The sequence below is a fragment of the Bubalus kerabau genome, chromosome 8 (genome assembly GCF_029407905.1).
Source record: "Bubalus kerabau isolate K-KA32 ecotype Philippines breed swamp buffalo chromosome 8, PCC_UOA_SB_1v2, whole genome shotgun sequence".
In the NCBI taxonomy this organism is placed as follows: Eukaryota; Metazoa; Chordata; class Mammalia; order Artiodactyla; family Bovidae; genus Bubalus; species Bubalus kerabau.
In genome coordinates, this window is record NC_073631.1 from 38,629,880 (window position 1) to 38,654,206 (window position 24,327).

A 24,327-nucleotide genomic window follows, 5' to 3' on the forward strand; every position below is an offset into this window, starting at 1 on the left:
TTGCTGGGTCAAATTTCATATTCATGTGCATTTTTTTTGTTTTTTTGCCAAATTTTCTCAATAATGATTTTATTTTGGCATACTCTTACTGATTTTTGTAGGACATAAGAAATATAAAATGACTATCTAGTTTCTAAGGTTACTTTGTGCCTTCATCTGATTATTTCTCTGGGGAGTAAGAGGACTCCTTTTTGAAATCATAGACCACATGAATAGGGCAAACAAGTTGAATTCCTATTTGAAAGTTGGCCTAAATAAAAAGTTGCTCATGCCACTAAATTATATGCATCCATAAGGTGGAGAGTGCATTTCTGGAAATGATGCAACTGGACGAGTTATCAAACCATAAATATTTTCTTATATTATAGTCTCATAGAATTGCAGGTACCATTGTCTTAAAGGCATTAATGCTTGTTGACTATATATTTCCATGTTTTATTCATTTTTGTATTTGTTTGTATTTGGGTATTCTCTTGTGATTTCTTTTTCTTGAGATGATGCTCAAAAAAAAAAAGAAAAAAGAAAAAAAATTATCATGAAAATAATGGACTAGAAGGGAAGATTTTGCAAGGTCTGGCATGTTGAAAAACTTAAACATTTTAAAGTCCTCTGTGTAACAAAACCCCACTGTTACAAAAAGTAGTTCTAGATTTTGTTTATTGGTTAAGAGTTCACTTAAATTACAAATTGGGTAACTTTTTCCTAGAGTAGTTCAAGACCTATAAATCATTTTAAGAATGTTTCACTTTGAAAATTGCTTGTAATCAACAGAGTATTAGAAATTTTTTGTTAAAAGGTGTAAAGAGGGAAGACAGGCAGAGAAAACATATCAGAAGGATTTCAAGTTTTGAGCTACTTCTCATTGTCACTCTTCTTTTTCGGTAAAGTTTTGTTTTAGTCCAAACTCATTCTCTTTCCCTTATCTTGCATTCACACTTCAGCTCACCTTTATCTGGCTTCCACTCTTCTCTGAAATGCCTCCTAAACTTGGAAACAATATCCCACTGACATTTTTTAATTCTTATCTTACTGGATATCACAGGTGCTTTGAACACTGTTGACATCTTCCTCCTTTTTAAAACTTACTACTCTAGAATCAGTGGACCAATCCTGTTCTGATCTCTTCCTCAGTCTCCAGACATTAAATAATGGAGCTACTGAAGTCTCTTCAAAATTCCTTCTTCAATTTTCTTTTTCCTATGTAAGAAAAAGTTTCACATGTATCTATTCTTTTTCTCTTATTCTTCTGGCCCTCTGTCTCATTTATACATTTGATTCCACATAAGCATGACTGTAGAGTTTCTGAATCATGGTGATGTTTCTTGGTACCTCTAATTGAACATGCTATAAGCCATGTTCAAATATTGATGGGAAAGGTTATGAAGAAAGATGAAGCTTAAAATATTAATCTTTCTTCATAATCTTCCCCATCAATATTTCTAATCTCAGTTTATGTAATATTCACTAACAGAATTTCAAAACTTGAGCTCTTATTTCAAAATTTCTTTCTCACATTCACCTCTAATCAGTTATGGTCTTGATATTTCTCCAGTAACTCTCATTACCTACCTGTCTTTTATCCAAGGACCGAATTTAACCCCTTTTCATTTCATGCTTTGTCCCTTTCAGTAATCACTCAACTTGTCTCCTTGCCTGTAGCCCTACCTAAATCAAACCAGTCGTCTACATTGGGGCCAAAGGATTATTTTAATGCAATATGAATCCTGTCACTGGCCTGCTTAAAATATCCATTGTGTTCCCATCACATACAGATATAACACAAGTCAACAAGAAATGCCTGCCCCCCTGGCTCATCCCTTAAGAATCATGCATTTGTTTTATTAGATGATGTTTCCTAGCTCTATACCTTCACAAATGTTTCCTCTGGTCAAATTGTCATCTTGCAGTTCTTTCTTATCCTGCTAACATTTACATATGCTTCAATATTCAACTCATTGATTCCCCAGAACAATCTTATCATTCTCTGTACAACTTTGTCATAGAAATGGCCACAAAAAATTGAACGTCTATCATTGTCTCTTTTCAAAGTAATAGCATTGATTTTCTTCTTGTTTTCACAGCCTAAATACTTTATTTTTTAATTTTATATCTTATAATCAACTAATAATATTGTGTTAAGTTCAAGTGTACAGCAGAGTGATTCAGTTACACATACACAGGCATCTATTATTTTTCGAATTATTTTCCCATTTAGACCATTACAGAGTATTGAGCAGAGGTTCCTTGTACTATACAGTAGGTCCTTGCTGGTTATTTGTTTTTAAAATAGCAGTATGTACATGTAGTGGTGACTTCTTATGCTCCAAGTTCTGGCAGATTGTATGGTGTGAGCAATGTTTAGTAAATGTGAATTAAACTGAACTAAGAAAGGTGTATTAACATTTCTGTACTGATTATGAAATCAGATAAGTTGGTGGAAAGAAAACCATACAAAAGGATCAAGTCAATGGCATTGAAAAAATATAGACATTAGTAAATGCTGCATGAACATCATGTTTCTTTTCAGCTTGTGAATTCCTTGATAGTGTTGAATAGCCACAGAGAGGTTGAAGATCAAATACCCTGAAATTACCCTTCAAGATGATCCATGCAGTGAATTTATAGACAGTTATGGAATTCCAAGCCTTGTTACTTACACCAGATTTCCTATCCAGCTTTTTAAATTTGTATTTCATGCTCATATTTACTAGACCTCTTTTTTTCCTGTATATTGCAGTGGGCATACCTTAGAGAAAAATTGTTTACAAGTCGTGTTGAAAATATTTCTATATGCAAAGCATTTAGAAACAACTTGTGGCATTTTGAAGCACTCAGCACACTGCTAAGTTCTTCTGTCTTTCATCTCCCCGTTTGATATAGCCTAATTATTGCCAGTGCAGACAATTCTTACAAAGGATTAAGAACTCATATAACAAAGAAACAATAGGAACAGATGACTTCTTCAAAGCAAAGCTTTTTAAAATTTTAAAGTTCTCAAAAAATAGAAATTTAAATAAAAATCATATATATAAACCCTGCTTGAAAAGTTTGTATGGTTCTTGCCTTGGTGATTGCAAAAAAGAAGACATAACAACCCTCAGTTAAATTTGGAAATTAACTTCAGAAATAATCAACTTCTGTGGTTGGCACAGAAGTTTTCTAGAGAGTCTGGTAGGTAACAAATGAACAAATATATACCCTAACTAAAGATGCATTGAATATGTAAATAATTTATGTAAGTTTCATATTATATATATATATAAAATTTTCTGAAAATTTCTGTATACTTCTCTTCCTACATACTTTTATGGTTTCAAGAAAGACTCATTTAATATTCATTTGAAACAGATATTCGTCATTGGTGTTACAGCATTTTTCATACTGCATTATAGTCTGTAAATATTAGTTTCTCCCACAAGATATTTCTTTGTGACTAAAAGTACTAGGTCAGCACTATATCCTTTCAGCCTAATTGTTTCATATTGTATAGACCTTTATTTTTTGAAAAAAAACAAATGAACACATAAAACTTCTATTTATAGTATCTCTTTGAAAGCTTATAAGTATGGATCAAACAGTTTGCAAGCAGACAATAAGCAAATGACTAGAAATATTAAATGAAACATTCATCAGTTTCTAAATGTTATTTTTCAGCAATCTCAAAATAGCCAATATTTGATGGATGCTATCCAAAAAATATAGTGTAGATGACATAATTATAACTAAAGCCATAAATATTATTTCTGTTGGGTAGAGGTTATATAATTTTTCCCTGTATATAAAACAAGGGAGCAGTGGGAAGGGCATAAATAACAATTTAAGCAAAAATTCTCTTTAGATATTCCAAACATTTTTTTTAAAGTGTAAGCTCTCAAAGCAAAGGCATGCTTACTTTTAAATCTAAAACCACTGATTATGTATTAGCAGAGGACTGTTTAAATCACAGTATATTGAATTATTCTGTAATTGAATCTAGCATAAATAGTACTTTATTAGTCAAAGAAATCAAGGACTTCAGCCTGAGTTTTACATTCTACAACTTGTAACTTTAGATGAAAATTAAACTGTATTTTTGGTATTTCTGACATTATTCTGTACTTGACTTGCACAAAACAAGACTCAAATCAGAGAAGCAGAGGATCTTGTAGGAACTTTACCACTTTAATGATTATAGATGGATATGTTATGGCCACAGATAAATTGAGGGAGTTAGACAAGTATATAAATCATATATAGACATATAATGAACTTTTCTATTGTGGTTAATAACACATTTCAATGTAATAAACACATTGTCTGGATTTGTAAGCACTACTTTCTCATGATAATCAAGATCCAACACCCCTTCCATTACTGCTCTGTTGTCATGAACAGCCTAAAATGACAGGGGCCAGTTTTAGGTGTTACTGGTAGAAATATCTCCTGCCTATTCACAGCAAAACAAAACCCACATTTCAGAAAGCAATAATCATTTTCAAATTGATGTTAGTTATCTAATGTCTTTTGCCTTAAAAAATGTTAACTTATAATGTTTCCTTTAGTTCTAAACACAAAGCTATATTTTTAGCTATAATCAAAAATACATGCACACATTACAAAACAAGTACATTTTTAAATGTACAAACATTTTATGGAAAAAAGTTGGTTTTATTTCAAACTTTAGTCCTTAGTAGGAGAAGTGAAAGAAATAAAATATAGATATTGCCACTATGGGGCTTCTCTGGTGGCTTAGATGATAAAGAATCTGCCTGCAATGCAGGAAACAGGTTCAGTTGGGCTGGGAGAAGGGAATAATAACCCATTCCAGTATTCTTGCCTGGAGAATTCCATGGACAGAGGAACCTGGTGGGTTACAGTTGACAAAGGTCTGTAGAGTCAAGGCTGTGGTCTTTCCAGTAGTCATGTATGAATGTGAGAACTGAACCATAAAGAAGACAGGGCACAGAAGAATTGGTGCTTTCAAACTGTGGTGCTGGAGAAGACTCTTGAGAGCCCCTTGGATAGCAGGGAGATCAAATCAGTCAATCTTAAAGGAAAGCAACCCTGAATACTCATTGGAAGGGCTGATCATGAAGCTGAAGCTCCAATACTTTGGCCACCTGATGGGAAGAACTGACTCATTGGAAAAAACCCTGATGTTAGGAAAGATTGAAGGCGGAAGGAGAAGAGGGTGACAGAGGATGAGATGGTGGATGGCATCATCGATTCAATGGACATGAACTTGGGCAAACTCTGGAAGATGATGAGGGACAGGGAAGCTTAGTGTGCTGCCATCCATGGGGTCACAAAGAGTCAGACAAGACTTGGCAACTGAATAACCATAATAATAGTAACTACCACTATTGCTAAGGTATCTTATCTAATATTTTTGCTTTAAAAATAGTTTCTTAACTGCATGGAAACTGATATCATGATTCATAATAAAAAATGTTTATTTTGTCTGTCTCTATTTCTGGCACAAAGTTCCTAAAACCCTTAGAATTTGCTAAGTGATGAGAGTCACAAAGATGTCTTTGGTTTTGTTCAAAAGGTTACTTCGGATTGCGGATTGCAGCTAAGGTTGGGTGCTGGTTGCCAGGAGAACCAACCAAGTAATTGGAGGATAGAAATGTTCAAGGGAGAGAGGGTAGAGGTTGAATCAGTCATTGATGAAAAATGAGTTAATTAATCATGCCTATGGAATGAAGCCTCCATAAAACCCCAAATGGACAGGGTTTAGAGAGCTTCAGGGTTGGTAAACATCTGGGGCTTTAGAAAGAGGGGCATACTTGGGAAGAGTATGGAGGCTCTGTGCCCTTTCCTCATACCTTGCCCTATGCGTGTCCTCCATCTGGCTGTTCCTTTTATAATAAACCAGTAATCCAGTAAGTAAAATGCTTCTCTGAGCTCTGTGAGCCACTCTAGTAAATTAGTCTAACCCAAGGAGAGGGTTGTGGGAAACTCTGATTTATAACCAGTCAGGCAAAAGTACAGATAACAACCTGGGCTTGCTTCTGACCTCTGGTGGGGATGGGAGAGGGGCACATAGTCCATAGATCCTATGGAATCTGATGTTATCTCCTAGAATATAGTGTTGGAACTGGTGTCAGAACTTGCTTGGGTGTATGCAGGAACCCCTCCACCCCCAACACATGCATGCACACACACACACACCTTTCACAGGCTTGAGATTTTGTCCCCAGACCCAAAATAGGACGTAATTCTTCTTACTGACAGTGAGATGAACTATATAGTTTTGTAATTTCAACATCAAAATTAAATTTGATATTATGTAATATGGTATTTCACATGCTATAAGTCTTTGATTCTATTATGCATTCATGTAGAAGATAACTTTTAAATATTCATTTTATATCATAGCAAGTTTTGGGTATAGATTGCTACATCAGGGAAAAAAAAACCTGTCATAACAGCATTGGGAAGAAATCCAAGACATGTTGATCAATGTTGATCAATTCAAGATTAAAATATAAATATTCAATAAGTTAGATAAACTTTACTTATTAAGGAAATTAAATTCAATCTCTATCATGTTTATCATTTAAGTCAAAGCAAATGATGGTGTTAAAAGAGAGTAATGGGAAGTATTTTGTCTAGAGATTAAATACATTGAATATAACTATACAAATGAAGATATATCACATTCATAGGGATAATTTATAAAATGTATAAATTATATAAAATATTTATTATAATAAAGTTATAAAAAGGAAATTTGTGAATGTTTAAAGATATTGCATTATCTAGATGTAGAATTCTATGTTTTAAATAGAAATGTGTCTAGCCACCAATTATCAGGTGTTGATCATCTGAGAGATAATTATTTAGGTGTTATTTGCTGAAAATATGCCATCTGTTGGAAGATTCAGAATATGTGGAATAAATTAGCTATTTCTTTAGCACCCCTAAGTCACTTTATATCTTTGTGATACATATAAGTTTTTAAAATATTTGGTAGTTAAAGAAAAAATATATCAATTCAGAGATGTGAAAATATATACTTTAACACATTTTTCCCCTCTGAAAGAGTTATAATTTTTACAGAACAGTAAGGCCAAAGTTTAGCACTTAAGAATCTTCCCGATGGGGAACATCTATTTTGGCATGATATAAACCACCAAATATACATGCAAACTTCATGACTTAATACCTCAAACCATGACAAATGTTTTGCTGCTTTAGCTTGCCTTCATTTTAAAACATTATATGTACTCTGAACAGTAACAGAATATGTGCACTGTCAATAAAGCTAGTTTTCATCATAACATTTTAAAAACGTATTTAACAATGGCTCTTCAAACGTACCAAAGACTGTCATTTGAAGGGAGGGATAAAAGGGAAAAAGATAGCAGTAGCATTTTGTATTAATAGTTTAAAATGTATTCTTAAGATTATAATTCATGTACCTGCTTATACATACATGTAGATTTTATATATATGATGATAAATGTTGACATAATATTTTAATAGTACTAAATACATGGATACTGAGTCATTGGTTAAGTATTACTTATTGATGGTATACTGTATCCTTGATGCTGCTCTAGAAATTAAACATTTGTTTTAGAAAAGAATCTCCTTTTCTGCCAAGCCATTACTTTAAAATAAAGGATATCTTAATAAATTTACCAAATGAGAAGCATACGTGACCTATGAAAAAGGCCTACTAGGTGTCTTAAAAATTTTTGAAATCTAGAATCTTATAAGGACATTTAAGTTGTATTTCCTCTCTTGGGCGATCTGCTTATCAGACCAATGTAGAAAGTGTGACTGGTCATTTCAGAAATCACCTGTCATCCCCACATCTTACAGGACTTATGCACACATGAACTTGGGGTGTTGCAAATGTATGTTAGAAATGCTTCTTTGGGTTTTTGAGTGAATATCAGAGTGGGTCTTTCTGTGAAGATTGAAGAAAATGTGTATACCTAGTGTCACGTAAGGAAAAAACGATGGTTTGAAAAACTACACATATATACTCACAAAGAAAGAAAAGCTTAAATTGGTATACTGTACTGCCGCTGCTGCTGCTAAGTCACTTCGTGTCTGACTCTGTGCAACCCCTGAGACGGCAGCCCACCGGGCTCCCCCTTCTCTGGGATTCTCCAGGCAAGAACACTGGAGTGGGTTGCCATTTCCTTCTCCAATGCATGAAAGTGAATAGTGAAAGTGAAGTCGCTCAAGTCATGTCCGACCCTCAGCGACCCCATGGACTGCAGCCTACTAGGCTCCTGCATTCATGGGATTTTCCAGGCAGGAGTACTGGAGTGGGGTGCCATTGCCTTCTCCAGGTACACTGTACTAGTTCAGTGCAAATTCTGGTGTCAGAACTTAAACTAGGTAATTAATTGCTGTGTGCTTTGGTCTTTCTCATCTTTGAACTAATGATAAAAAAATAACTGTCAGGAGTTTTTAGAGAGGGCTAAATGTATTAATAAATGTCAAGTATTTAGAATCATGTTTGACCCTTAGGAAGAGCTTCGTATTACTTATGATGATGATCATGATGATGATAATGATGGTGGAACTGGTGGTGGTGATGAAAACCAACTAGAATGATGTCTTAATTTGAGTACTTCAAAAAGTAGACATCAAGACAGGGACTTAGTTATTGGGAAGAGGGTGCTCCTGTGAATGATTACAATGGAACAGGGAAAAGTAAGACCTACGAGAGAGATAGGATAATAAAGAGTGCATTATAAATAGGTTATTAGTGGGGGCAGTTGGAGCCCATTCCTACTGGGGACTCTGTAAGAAGCCATGTAGAACATGCCTTAGAATCATCCCACTGGATTGTGGAAAGGGGAGGGAAGGGAAGAAGAAAGAAAACTGGGCATTCACTGACATCATGACCAGTTAGTTTAAGGTTGCCTCTGGGGTTGTTCTCAAAGTTCCCTGATGCAGAGAAAAGAGAGACATAGGTACTTAACAGGGAAACTCAGCTTACTGGAAACCATCTGCAGCTGCTGTAGGTGAACCTGACGGGTCAAGTAGTTAAGAGTTAAAGCATCAATGTGGTCTGCTTCTTCCAAGTTAACCTGTAGCTTTGAAATTAATGGCAACCCACTCCAGTGTTCTTGCCTGGAGAATCCCAGGGACGGCAGAGCCTGGTGGGCTGCTGTCTATGGGGTCACACAGAGTCGGACACGACTGAAGTGACTTAGCAGCATGAAATTAAAACATGAAACTTTAGACAAATTCATGCAGAATTCACCACTAGATTATAAACGAAAGTTTTTCTGATAATAATTGGCTTGGTAAAATATGAGGGGAAATTTGCATAATTCTAGATTTTACATGCATACATATATTCTATGTAACAAGTTTATTACATATTAGTTGTTAACTTATAGAGGAATTTTTCTTTATGAAGATTGTCTACCCACTTTTTCTAGCTCTGGTCAGCAAAAGATTATTATGAAATTCATTGTTCAAGCACTTTATTTTTTCTATAACCTGTGACGGCCCCTTATAAGAGAAAATTCCACTACAGAAAGTTGCCAAAAGTAGAGCGACTTCGTGTTGTTTTCCGAAAGGCAGATTAAAAACTCTAAAAGCACTAAGTAGAACTTTGACTTTAATCTATTTTTGGCTTAGCTGTGGGCTAGTCTGATTTATGCACATATACAGTGTTTTGTAAAATGCATTTCCCATATGAATCAGAATCTGACATCCCACTTTCAGTTTTACTATAAAGAGACTGTCTTCTCAGAGGATTGATTCCTTTTATAAACAGAGCAAAATAACTACTGCACTGTAATACCAGAATAATTCAAAAGTAAGTGATTATACTAGAGTTGTGTTCCCAAACTGAGGGTGAAGAGTTTTGGATTTATGGGAACAGATACCTAATTTCAGGTATATACCACGCATTCCTCATAGTCTGAATAAATAAAATATTTAGCACAGATATGTGACAATAAATTGTGTTTCATGATGTAAAAGTTTACTTAAGAGCATAACTGAATTTTTTGTAATATTTTATCAAGTATTTATTTACTAAAGATAACCCTTATACATATCTTAGCATTTTTGGAAAGAGCTGTAGATTTAGTATTAAAAATTTGGATTCAAGTCCTCTTTTAATTTTAGATAAATAAAATTAGGCTAATTTACTTAGCTTCTCTATATAGTCTTATTTCTAACTAATTCTAACGCTTGTCAGCGACTGTTACTATGTATATATGTATTACTTTGTGTTTATGTAAATAGCATTTATATCATGCTTACAATATACACACATATACATATAAATTATAACATATATGTTGTATACACTCTTTAACATGAAACATTTCACGTTAAAAATTGCTAAGACTATTGGGGATAAAGAAAAGAAAGAGACTGATGAAGAAGGCAAAGTCAGCGTAGGGACTAGGAGACAGTGGGAGATGTATTTAGGAGGGACTACCTAGGGTTTTACATCATTGCTATTTTTTTTTTTTCTGAAACTCTTGAAGAGATGTGTTTTATTAATGTTATTTGAACTTTATATGTGCATCTTTTTTTTTTTTTATGAAGACAGATCTCAAAAAATTAAAGAGGAAAAAAGTACTCGTAAACTGCCACTGTAGTATAAGCTTTGCCCCAGAATCACTAGGGAAGCTTCTCACACTGCTGCAAGTTTCTCTGGGTAATGTTCTCCAGACTTGGAAAGTTGTGTATTTCTTCTTGTTGTTTATCTTGAATTTTTCAGTTTAAATTTTGCTGACATAAAAGTTCACTTGTTCAGTGAATGCTAAACTACTAAATAGTGTGATTAGACCTTTCATGTAATTTCTTATTAATACAGAATAAGTAATCTTTATACATATATCTTTGGAAAAGATTTAGAGTGTATTTCCTCTTTATGCTCTAATGGGGCCATTTTCCAGTTTTCCCTGGCAATATAAAAAATAAAAGTAGTACAGTAAATTCAATTTTAATTTATATTTAATTCATATCAAATGACCTATAGTGAAATTTTCTATCTACCTCTTACATACTACAGAAAATTGTTACTACAGTGTTACCAAAATAAAATATTACTATTATTATACAGTTAATTTATTACCAGCTTTGTTTTTAATAATCAGCATCATCAAAATGTCTAATATATATAGACTATATCTAATCCTAGTCTGAAAGAAAATAAATTTCTGACTAAAACTATTGGATCTTAACATGTGGCTCATTAACAGTATCAAAATTTATCATTACCATATACTCATAAAACAAGGGTCAATGATTTTATTATTTACTTCTCATCTTTGAAATAAGTGTTCTGCTTTTCAAGAAGTTACCTTAGAAGCTTATTTTTCTCCCAGCATGTAAAGAAGATAAAAAATTAAATTACCTGCCCATCATCATGTAAGTTTTTCAAAATTGGGAGATATAAAAAACATTATAAAAGTAAACTTGAATGTTTATGATTATGGCTAAGAGAAGTGCAGTCATGTAAGTTTCACTGTACCAAGAATAAATCTCTGGATGATGACTTGAAGGAATCTAGTTTTTTCTTAACCTCAGAAGAGGCCTATAATATGTTAGTAAACTTATGTTCTATGGTGACACACTGTATTACCATGGATTAACCCAGAATAGTTTAGTCTTGAAGGATTTATCACATTCTGGTCAACTGATCTAAAAGCCAGCAAGAGGACAGATGTGCTGGTGGTCAGGCCCTTCAGAAATAGTTCACATGACCATTAAGTAGAGTGAAACAACCTTTTCTTTTCCGAAGTCTGGCCCTGATAAGGCACATTTTAATGATAAAATCATATTATCCTAGACTCTGATATGCAAGTAAAAATACCATCATATTTTCTCAGCTTTCGATGGGCCCACTTAAGTTCTCTTAAAAGCAGATGTTGTGCCAGCCACTGAACATTAGGCTGGTCCAAAAGTGCTCCTTCAAACCTGCTTACCTATTCCTTTACTCTTTCCTTTCCTCCCATATTTCCTCCCTTTTCACTGTTATGTCTGGATGTTTGAGTCATCCTGTGGGTGAAGAAAAATATTTAAATCTACAAAGAGCAAAAATAAAATAGATTTAGAATCCTGTTTAGCATATGTTTCATTTTGTGAGATCATCAATTGTTACTGCTTGCCAGGTTTTGATCATTTGTATCTGCTTTTATTGTGGTGTTAGCACATAGATCTTATAGTTAAATCACAGAGTGGCACTAGTAAATTCCCAGTACAACTCAGTATAGGCATAAAGAAATTATCAACACAAGAAAAAGCAAGAATCAATGTTTCAATGCTTTGTGGCAAGAAAGAAATTATAGTTGCAGAAAAGATCAAAGACAATATAGCCCTGCAAACCATGATGGAGTTCAAACTTTAGCCTAATTACCAAGGGGAAGACAATGATGCATTTCAAGTAGGGGAATCATATGTTTTGGTTTTTATTCTTAAAAGATTATTCTGATTTCAGGGGGAGAATGAGTTGTAAGGACAAGAAGCTCAGGAATTGTTAGAAAACTTATGCAAGAATAGTGATTACTATATCATGATGGTAGTAGCTGCCCAGAAGGAGAGAAATCAGTTGATTTGAAATATGTTTTGAAATATATCCTATATAATTAAATGGTGGGATAACTATTAATAGAAGGAACTGGAAAGAGAATAATCAAAGATGGCCAACAGTTACCATTTGAGCAGTTGAATGTTATCATTTACTGAAAGAGGAGCCTAAGTAAGAACAGATTTGATATTGGGGTGAGGACTAAAGAGTCCCTTTGTGACATGACTTCATCATATTAAATGCTAAATCTTTTTAACAACATTAAAGCAAAACAACATAAAAATCTGCCTCAATCTTCCCGCTTCTCTTATTTTTCTACTATATCATTTCTTGAAAAAAGATTATGTTTCTATTGATACAGATATAGTTATTTTATAAAAAAAATATAGATTTAGATCTCTCACTCACTTGCCAACCTCTTAAATTTTGCACTCTGATTCCACTACCTCACTAATATGCTTGCAATTATTGCTGTAGTTCATTGATTCTCAATATGTAGTTCTTAAATCAGCTATATATCAGCATCACCTGGGACACTGTGAAAAAAAACTTTGCAGGCCCTACCCAAGAACTGAATCTGAATCACAATGGGCCAAGGAATTTTTGTTTTAGAAAGTACTCCAAGTGAGTCTGATGTGAGGCAAATTATGCAAAAACACTTCAGCGTAGGATGCTCTAGTGCATCACCCGGATCTCCCCTTCAGGTCTGAGGCATTCATTCTCCCACATTCTAGGAGCAGAGATACTCTTTTGGCAGCAGGGAACTCTTGAGTAAGCCACCTTCACTAAGAGAAATTGCCCTCCCTCAAAGAGAGCTCAGAGCCTTCTTGTCCCAACAACATATCTTCCCCTCAGAACAATAGGTGGAGGTGATGGTATTAAAGACAAGGCTCCCTTGCTTCAAGGTGGGCAACTGTGAAATGTTATCCCATTGGCATTTCCTCAAATTCCAACTGTAATCACATTAGAGTTCATTGTCTCCCTTTGTTCAATCCTGATTCCTTCACTCTTCATAGGTACTTTTGCATAGTATGGTCCAATAATCCTTTTACAAGCAAATCTCAGACTTTTGATTTCTGATTCCTGGGGAATCTACACTATGATAATTACCAGTGGCATCCTCAATGACAAAGGTAATATAATTTTCATCATTTCATTCAACTGCTATAATAGTTTTGTTACACAACCACCATTCTCTACTTTTCGAAACATTCTCTTTTAGTTTCCAGCACAACTATCTTGCATTTTTGCCTGGTCTTTCTCTTATCTCTTAACTTGACTTTCTCAATGTTCTTTTGTTTCTTGTTTAATAATTTTACTTATTTGTCTATTTTTGTCTGTGCTGGGTCTGTGTTGCTGCAAAGGTTTTTCTCCAGTTGCAGCAAGCGGGGGCTACTCTCTAGTTGCGGTGCATGGGCTTCTACGGCAGTGGCTCCTCTTCTCGTGGAGCACGGGCTCTAGAGCACAGGTTCAATAGCTGTGGTGCACAGGCTTTGTTGCGCCACAGCATTCTCAGTGTCCTTTTGAAGATTCTTTCCCTCCATTCATTCCCTCAGTCTTGATATTACTCTATTCCTCCTTGTCTTTCCACCCAACTTTCCCTAAAAATGTCTTTAACCATGTTGTACATCAGATCTCCAGAACTTATTCATGATGACCATAGGTAATAACACTGTATTACACACTTAGAATTTGCTAAGAGAGTAGACTTGAAGTGTTCTTACCACAAGGTATAAGAGACAACTATGTAAGAGGTGATGGATGTGTTAGTGAACTTGGTTGTGCTATTTTTTTCACATTGTATATGGATATCAGATCATCACGGTATACATCTAAAAATTTAAAAACCTCATCATATTCTACAATCTAAATATATGCAATTTTTATTTGTTACTCATACCTCAGAACCTCAGAAAAATATTTTTTACATCCATAGAATCAAAAAGATGCTAAGTTTATATTCTACTTCAGAGCTCCAGTATTATGTACTCATTTATTAGACATTTACAACATGATATTCAAACAGCATTTCATGGAATAATTTATTAAACACATACTGATTAGATATATCTTATCAGACATGAATCAGAAAATTCAAAATTGAACCCTGTCTACTCTCTCAGATTCTGACTTGGTGTGAACAAGGTATGAGAGTGAGAGATAAAATTGTCTGAACTTGGAGAGCAACTGTTTAGGGGATTTAAAGCAAGTATCTTGTTTCTGGAAGCCTGTGTGGATTGGATCAATAGATTTTAAGATAAATTGAGAAATGAGTAGCTTCTACCCTGAGGAGAGGGAGCCAGCAGTCCCAGGGAAAACTGCTATGTCATCCAATAGATGAACCCATTGGTCTTTCAATTCTGTCCTAGAATAGAGTCCAAACTCTTTAGAGCCCTTCAGATAACATGTGAAGTCGTTCAGTCGTGTCCGACTCTTTGCGACCCCATGGACTTTAGCCCAACAGGCTCCTCCATCCATGGGATTCTCCAGGCAAGAGTACTGGAGTGGGTTGCCATGTCCTTCTCCAGGGGATCTTCCCAACCCCGAGATCGAACCCAGGTCTCCCACACTGTAGGCAGACTCTTTACGATCTGCGCCACCAGGGAAGTCCAATAATACAGTGTAATTTTCTAGTTTCACATCCTGACATTCTGGTCACACAAAGCTTGTGATTTGCTTAATACAACTTTCTTTTTTTACCTCAATATGTTTTCATGTGTACAAATTATTTATTTTGCCTAAAATGCCTATTTTCTTTCTTTTCCATGCTTTTCTCATTTTTTCTTTTTTTTGGGTTGAAGTATGAAAGTGAAAGTTGCTGTCATGTCCTACTCTGCAACCCCATGGACTATGCAGTGCATGGAATTCTCCAGGCCAGAATACTGGGGTTGCTGGGACCAGCCCAACAACGAACTGACCTGAAGGAGTGGTGCCGCAGAAGAATAAAGAAAAATAAGACTCAGAAATAAGGTGGGGATCAGGAGGCTGATGCCACTCGCAGGCAAAAGCCCAGATCCTAATCCTTGCATGCTTTTTATTGCTAACATCTACTTCCTTGTACATGCTCTAGATATATCTGTTTTTTACAATCTCAGATCGGGGATAAAGATATACAATGCATAGTCCTCAATGTCAAACCTTCAGGCCTTTCATGACTCTGTTTAGCCCTTCAGCTAGTGACAACCTTTCCCAGCAACTCCCTCAAGGCTCTGGTTACGGGAACACTCACTAATGGTTTTCCATCAGTCACATCACTACTTCAACATCTTGTTTTCAAGATGTTTTTCCAGGATGTACTTTTTATTGCTCCCAGCCCTTTGCCTGGGAGTGAGGAGAAAGTCATTCTTATTTTTCAAAGAAGCCCTATTAATTATAGTACAGGCCTGTGCATAGCATATTCCCTATAGGAATGGATAGCCATTCCCTTCTCCAGTCAGTTCAGTTCAGTCACTCAGTCATGTCCAACTCTTTGAGATCCCATGAATTGCAGCACACCGGGCCTCCCTGTCCGTCACCAACTCCCAGAGTTCACTCAAACTCACATCCATCGAGTCAGTGATGCCATCCAGCATCTCATCCTCTGTCATCCCCTTCTCCTCCTGTCCCCAATCCCTTCCAGCATCAGAGTCTTTTCCAATGAGTCAACTCTTCGCACGAGGTGGCCAAAGTGCCAGAGTTTCAGCTTTAGCATCATTCCTTCCAAAGAAATCCCAGGGCTGATCTCTTTCAGAATGGACTGGTTGGATCTCCTTGCAGTCCAAGGGACTCTCTCAAGAGTCTTCTCCAACACCACAGTTCAAAAGCGTCAATTCTTCGGCACTCAGCTTTCTTCACAGTCCAACTCTCACATCCATATGTGACCACTGGAAAAACCATAGCCTTGCCTAGATGGACCTTTGTTGGCAAAGTAATGTCTCTGCTTTTCAATATGCTATCCAGGTTGGTCATAACTTTTCTTCCAAGGAGTAAGCGTCTTTTAATTTCATGGCTGCATTCACCATCTGCAGTGTTTTTGGAGCCCCAAAAAATAAAGTCTGACACTGTTTCCCCATCTATATCCCATGAAGTGATAGGACCAGATGCCATGATTTTAGTTTTCTGAATGTTGAGCTTTCAGCCAATTTTTTCACTCTCCTCTTTCACTTTCATCAAGATGCTTTTTAGTTCCTCTTCACTTTCTGCCATAAGGGTGGTGTCTTCTGCATATCGGTGGTTATTGATATTTCTCCCAGCAATCTTGATTCCAGCTTGTGCTTCTTCCAGCCCAGCGTTTCTCATGATGTACTTTGCATATAAGTTAAATAAGCAGGATGACAGTATACAGCCTTGACGTACTCCTTTTCCTTTTGGAACCAGTCTGTTGTTCCATCTCCAGTTTTAACTGTTGCTTCCTGACCTGCATATAGGTTTCTCAAGAGGTAGGTCAGGTGGTCTGGTATTCCCATCTCTTTCAGAATTTTCCACAGTTTATTGTGATCCACATAGTCAAAGGCTTTGGCATTCCGTTCTCCAGGTAATCCCACCCCAGGGATTGAACCCAAGTCTGCTGCATTGCAGTATAGTTGATTTATAATATTGCATTAGTTTTAGGTGTACAGTGTAAGCTTCCCAGGTGGCACTAGTAATAAAAACCCATCTGCCAATGCAGAAGATACAAGAGACATGGGTTCAATCACTGGAATGGGAAGATCCCCTGGAGGAGGACATGGAAACCCACTCCAGTATTCTTGCCTGGAGAATCCCAGGGACAGGGGAGCCTGGTGGGCTGCCGTCTATGGGGTCGCACAGAGTTGGACGCAACTGAAGTGACCTAGCAGCAGCAGCAGCAGCAGCAGTTTCTTCTTTATATCTGTGATGAGACCTACTTAACCTTAAGTTTTGCTAAATAGATGATTATCCCACAAATATTTATTGAGTAGCTACTCTGTGTCTGGAAATTCTGAAAACTAGTAAGTAAATGTACTATGACTCTCTGCCGTACAAAACTCACATTCAAATGAGAGAAGATAGACAATAAGCAGTAAACAGTATAAATAAGTATGCATGCGATCAGGTAATATCTGATATGGGTTAACAAAACAGAGTAGGTTAAGGGAGATTGGACAGTGCCAGAGGATACAAGCAGCCTTGCTGTATTTAAATATGGTGATCCAGTTAGGTATATAGAGAAAGTCATCTCTGAGCACAAACTGAATTGAGATAGGGGAATTTGCCATGTGTCTCTCTGGTGGAAGAGTCTTTAAACCTGAAGAACCAGTCAATGAAAGGATCATAAGAGTGTACCTGACATCTTTGAGGAATATAAAGGAGCTTTGTGGCCAGGTAACGTGAGCAAGTAGAAGACTTGGAAATGATAGGGCCTTGGAACTATCATAGGAACACATCATAGACCATACTATGTGCCACTGTAACAACTCTGGTTTTTGGATGAAATTGGAAACTATTTAAAGTTTTGAGTATAGGAGTAGCATAATCCAAATGTCTTTTTAAAAGAATTCCTATAGGTGTTATTTTGAAAATAGCTATGGAGGGAACAGGGGCAGAGCAGAGATAAAATTATTGGAGCCGTGGCTATACATAGAGATTTTGTGTGTGTGTGTGTGTGTGTGACTAAAGTTCTGACATTTTTTAATATATCCCAGGTTTTATTTTATATATTTCAAACCAAATATTCTATTCAGCAACTCTGTAAACATCTCTTTACAAAAGTGTTAGGATACAGTCCTGCACTTTAGGGGGAAGTGTGTACAACTAAGTCAGGGAAAGCCAGCGACTAAAGGCTTGGCCATCACAATAATATGAGACTGAGCGTGATAATATTGGAGTATCCCAGTATTGTGCCCTGGATATCCCGATATTAAAAGTCATTAATGAAAAGGAAGATTGAGAAAAAATAGCTAAGGAATTACTTCCTTTCTTACAAAGAAAACAGAGAGTTTGGTGACACAGAAGCCAAGTTAAAAATGAAAAAGTTTACTGTGGATGAGGAAATAATCAACTTGGCAGCTCTGTGAAATAAGATTACATTTTCTATTACTTTTCTATTATATCTAACAAAGCACTGCAGACTTAGTTGTGAGATAACTTGCTATTTTAGAGTTTTCCATGGTCAGAAGTTCGGTATATTTTAACTGGGTTCTCTGTTCAGGATCTCCCAAGGCTTAAATCAAGGTGTAAGCTGGTTCACCCTCATCTGAAGACTCAACTAGGGAATGCTCTCCAAGTTAATTCAGGTTGCTGGCAGAATCAAAACTATGATCATATATTTATTTCCTTTTTTTTCTTTTTAAAGCAAATACTTATCAAGTATCTTACAATGTGAAGTTGCTGTACTACTTACTATGAAGAATTAAAACTTTAATTAAGTTGAGATATTTTCTTCAGAGAAAATATAATATTGTCGGTTAGATAAAATCAATAAATGAACAACTATGGAGATTATTCTAAGAAATACACATTTATTTTAAATTGGGGCCTTAAGAGTGTGGGGAACACTTTTTAAATGAAGAATAGAATATCACAAAAAGAAAATGCCTTTAGCTACTCAACTACCATTCAATCTGATCAAAAACAAGCACAACTGTCTTAACCAATTGTCATTAAAATATCTAATTTTTCAAATTTTCAAATAATGTATAACCACGTGGACACAAAACTAGTGTTCCCCCTAAGGTCAAAGAAAGAACACATTCCATAGGAGCCCTGAAACCAAGCTTCATTCACTTCATGGGAACCCCACTTATGCTGGAAGTGTATGGAACCAGATCATGTAAGGGTTGAAGGCATGGCTAAGCAATTGGTCTTTAGTAGTTAAGGGGAGTTACTGAATCAAATGTAAATGTGAGGAATTACCTGAGTGATCTGAGTCATGAGTCAATTCTACCTAGAACATCCAGATAACTGATGAGGGAGAAAGGAGTTTGTTGGATTTTTATTTTGTTGTGACCTGTGTATAAATTTTATTTCATTCTCAATGTTATATTATACAAGTACATTTAAGAGAATAAAAATAAACCATTTATTCATGTGTAATTTATTAAATATTAATTATATGTGTTTATGAAGAATAGGTCCTTTTACAATTTATTTAGAAATATGAAACATTTAAATGAGCTCTGGGATTTGCCTTTGAAGTGACATAGTAAAGTATGTAGATGTACTATTTTTTCCAATAAAAGAAGGAAAAATTTACAGTTTTTGTTTATTGTTACCATTTTCAAATTTACATTGTCTACTCCTTGATTCCAGTTGCAAGCTGAAATTGAATGAATTATTTCTCAGAGTGCTACATAACTTTAACTGAATTAATATACCTTTTCTAATCTGTTACCTATAACCTTGCTACTCAGAGTGTGGTTGAGGATATCATTAAAGTTTGAGAACTGGCCTATAAAACCTAGAAAAAAGACCATTCAGGAAGTTGATGGAAACACTTTAAAAATCCTTGTCAAAAACCCCATTATGTTATGTATATAAATACAACTAAAATGTCTTTATTTGATCTTTATTGGTGATATAATTATAGTGACAATCTGTAGTAATAAAACTGGCAGCTAAAAATGTTATTCCCATGCCTTCTAATCCCTCCTAATTCCAGGAAATTCCTTCAAGGAAGAACAAGGGAAAATAAAGTCTATTCATTTATATGAAAAATGGAACACAATTCATAAGGCATTCACAAGATTGGACTAGCTATAAAAATTATTTTTTGAAAGCTGAGAGTGTACTCATATTGTATATGCTTATTATCTTATGATTTATATAAATACTACTGCCAAAAATGAGCAGAGACCCATTTTTTACTTTATCATAAAGAATTATTTTATTCCTAAACATAAAATACCACTGGCAGTTTTGCTAAAAATGATAACCTATTATTTGTGAAATCCTCTGTATTGCTTTTTTCTATGTAAAGATGTTAGAATAATAGATTTGTAGAAGTGAAATCATAAAGGTCAATTAATCCAACCTCTTACCCAACAGATAAGTCTGTTCTGTATTAGAAGTTTTTGCTTGGTTATATGGTGGTGACAAGCAATCCCCAAATTTTTGAAGCTTACAACACTTAAGTCATATTTGACTGCAGGCTTAGGGTGTTGTGTGAGGTTCTATTCCTTGTGGCTTCATTTCAGAATCTAAGCTGAGAGATCCAGCTTCTATTATTGGAAAAGACTCTGATGCTGGGAGGGATTGGGGGCAGGAGGAGAAGGGGACGACAGAGGATGAGATGGCTGGATGGCATCACTGACTTGATGGACGTGAGTCTCAGTGAACTCCGGGAGTTGGTGTTGGACAGGGAGGCCTGGTGTGCTGCGATTCATGGGGTCGCAAAGAGTCGGACACGACTGAGAGACTGATCTGATCTGATCTGATCTGATTCTCAAAACAGAGAAAAAGAATGGAAAAAGAGAGATCTAGTAGAAAGACCAGTCAGTGGTTCTTAAAACTTTTCCTCAAACAAGGAATATGTTATTAATAGACTTTCATTTTATTGACCAAAGCAAGTGTCATTCATTGCCTTTCCATGGTGCTAAAAAGGAAACTCCTTCCAAGAGAAGGCAGCATAGGTACATCACATTTGTGGAAATGGATAAACTTTTTACAGGGAAGAGAAGACAAAATAATTAGGAATGATAACTTTTTAAATACAGTTCCAGATTTGTATAAGCTTAAGTTACCAGACCACCTGATCTGCCTCTTGAGAAACCTATATGCAGATCAGGAAGCAACAGTTAGAACTGGACATGGAACAACAGACTGGTTCCAAATAGGAAAAGGAGTATGTCAAGGCTGCATACTGTCATCCTGCTTATTTAACTTATATGCAGAGTACATCATGAGAAACGTTGGGATGGAAACTGGAATCAAGATTGCCGGGAGAAATATCAATAACCTCAGATATGCAGATGACACCACCCTTATGGCAGAAAGTGAAGAGGAACTAAAAAGCCTCTTGATGAAAGTGAAAGAGGAGAGTGAAAAAGTTGGCTTAAAGCTCAACATTCAGAAAACTAAGATCATGGCATCTGGTCCCATCGCCAGATGGGAAACGGTGGAAATAGATGGGGAAACAGTGGAAACAGTGTCAGACTTCAATTTTTGGGCTCCAAAATCACTGCAGATGGTGATTGCAGCCATGAAATTAAAAGACACTTACTCCTTGGAAGGCAAGTTATGACCAACCTATATAGCGTATTGAAAAGCAGTGACATTACTTTGCCAACAAAGGTTTGTCTAGTCAAGGCTATGATTTTTCCAGTGGTCATGTAGATGTGAGAGTTGGACTGTGAAGAAAGCTGAGTACCAAAGAATTGATGCTTTTGAACTGTGGTATTGGAGAAGACTCTTGAGAGTCCCTTGGACTGCAAGGAGATCCAACCAGTCCATTCTGAAGGAGATCAGTCCTGGGATTTCTTTGGAAAGAATGATGCTAAAGCTGAAACTCCAGTACTTTGGCCACCTCATGCGAAGAGTTGACTCATTGGAAAAGACTCTGATGCTGGGAGGGATTGGGGACAGGAGGAGAAGGGGACGACAGAGGATGAGATGGCTGGATGGCATCACTGACTCAATGGACGTGAGTCTGAATGAACTCTGGGAGTTGGTGATGGACAGGGAGGCCTGGCGTGCTGCAATTCATGGGGTCACAAAGAGTCGGACACGACTGAGCGACTGAATTGAACTGAAGATACTTCAGTTACTTATTTTAAATTGCACAATGCTGAAGCCAGTCCAGCCTGGGGGAGCAAACTCGGCGTGCTGTGTGTGCTTATTCGCTCAGTTATGTCCGACTCTGCGACCCTACGGATGGACTGTAGCCTGCCAGGCTACTCTGTCCATGGGATTTTCCTGGCAAGAATATTGGAGTGAGTTGCCCTTTTCTCCTCCAGGGGTTCTTCCTGACCCAGGGATAGAACCTTTGTCTCCTGATTTTTCTGCATTGCAGGTGGCTTCTTTACCCCTGAGCCACCAGGGAAGCCCATAGTCTGTACTAAGTAACAATTATTTCCTTCTAGTAGTAGAGAGCCATCCGTCAACTCTTTGTTGTTCATTTGCCCTATTGTGTCCGATTCTTTGCAACCAACATCCGTCAACTCTACTCAGTCATGAATTCACTTACCTCATACAGTAAAAGACAGACTCCAGCCATTGTGAAGAAGAAAAGTTTATCTCAATGTGAATATTCTCCTTTCTTTAATAATCCTACCACTTTAAGCTTCAGTGCCTGATTTTTCTTTTCTGTATTTGATGGGCCAGAGCTGCCTGTGAGCTCATTTCCCCTTTTATTTCTCTTTTTCCAATCCTAGCTTACTTCTACAGCTTTTAAAGCTTTACTTTCTAATATGTAAATACTGTAACCAAAAATCTACAACACTATATTCAATAGGTTGACTTTTCTCTCTGCAAGCAACAATTTCAGACTTGTTAATGAATAGCTATAAATGAGTGAGAAGTTAAAACATGGGGAAATAATAACTCTCAATTTCTAATACTAAGGATTTTATTATAATTCCAAAATCAAGGAATGCCTTTTTTACCTTTATTTCATAATGAGAAATAGCTCTAAGTTTAGCTCTGTCTAATTTCTCAAAAAAAAAAAAAAAAAAACTCAAATTGATGAACAGTGTTTTTTTTCTTTTTTTTTCTTCCTTGCCCATATATTCACAAAATAAAATAAGCAATTTGCTAGGCAATTAAAAAAATGTTTCTCCCAGAGGATGACATATGAATTGACTGGATAATTTCCTGAATTTCAATTTCTATTTGTATATGTAGACATGGCCTGATTTTTTAAAGCTCAGCCAAAAGTTTTTCTGTGGTAAACTTTATGTTTCCTGTCAGAAGATCATTTGGGTACTATTGGAAAAACTGTTCAAAGGATGAGGATTTGTGCTGCCAATCACTTATATTAAAAACAATAAATTTACAAATATTTAAAATCAAATATTGAGGTGTGTTTGAATGAAGTACAAGGCCTTTGTTGAAAACTTCTCTGGGAAGAAATTATTTCTCAAAAAGCTTTAGAAAAAAGAAATAAAGTAATCACATATACCTTAACCTCTGTGGATTACACAATTCCTTTTCACTGTAACATTTGCTACTACTTCAAGTCTAATGGGCTTTCCATTTGTTTGAGTGACTAAACCAGGGAACTGCACCGTAGAACACTGTATGACTGATTTATCACTACTGCTTCTAATCAAGGAACTGTTTCTTCAGATAGACTCTCTTGCCTGAAATATTTTCCCTGCTGTGCCATTTACTTTGATTGGAAAAGCAGTGATCCTTCCTCCATTTTTGTAGTAAGGCCAGAAGATTTCCTTTTTGCCCTTGAACCAACTATTAAAATGTATTTCAATAATTCAAAAGTTTGTAAACTTACAGCAATGTGACATTTTGTCCTTGGAGAAACATAATCTACTATATAAATTGAAGAATAAAGCCTATTCTTCCAGACTAGTGTTTCTGTAGCACTAGATGTTATAGAAATCTGATCTTTTAGGTCACTATTTTATCTTAAAGATGGCAATAAAATTCCATGGCATCCACAGTTATGCTGCTATGCTGCTGCATTTCTTAAAAGATTATTTTATATATGCAATAGAAACATGCTTACTGAAGTTGAATTTCCAAGTACAGGTTTTTTATATTTAGGGTTTTAAAATTTTTTGTAGAGTATAATCATTTAATCATATAATTAAACTTTATATTGTAAACAAAATAATAGTTCTCATACTTCTGTTTCTAAATGAGTTAATGCAAATGAAAATGAAAACCATTTAGAAATGTTTAGATAGCTGGCAGGGATTCACCCTGAA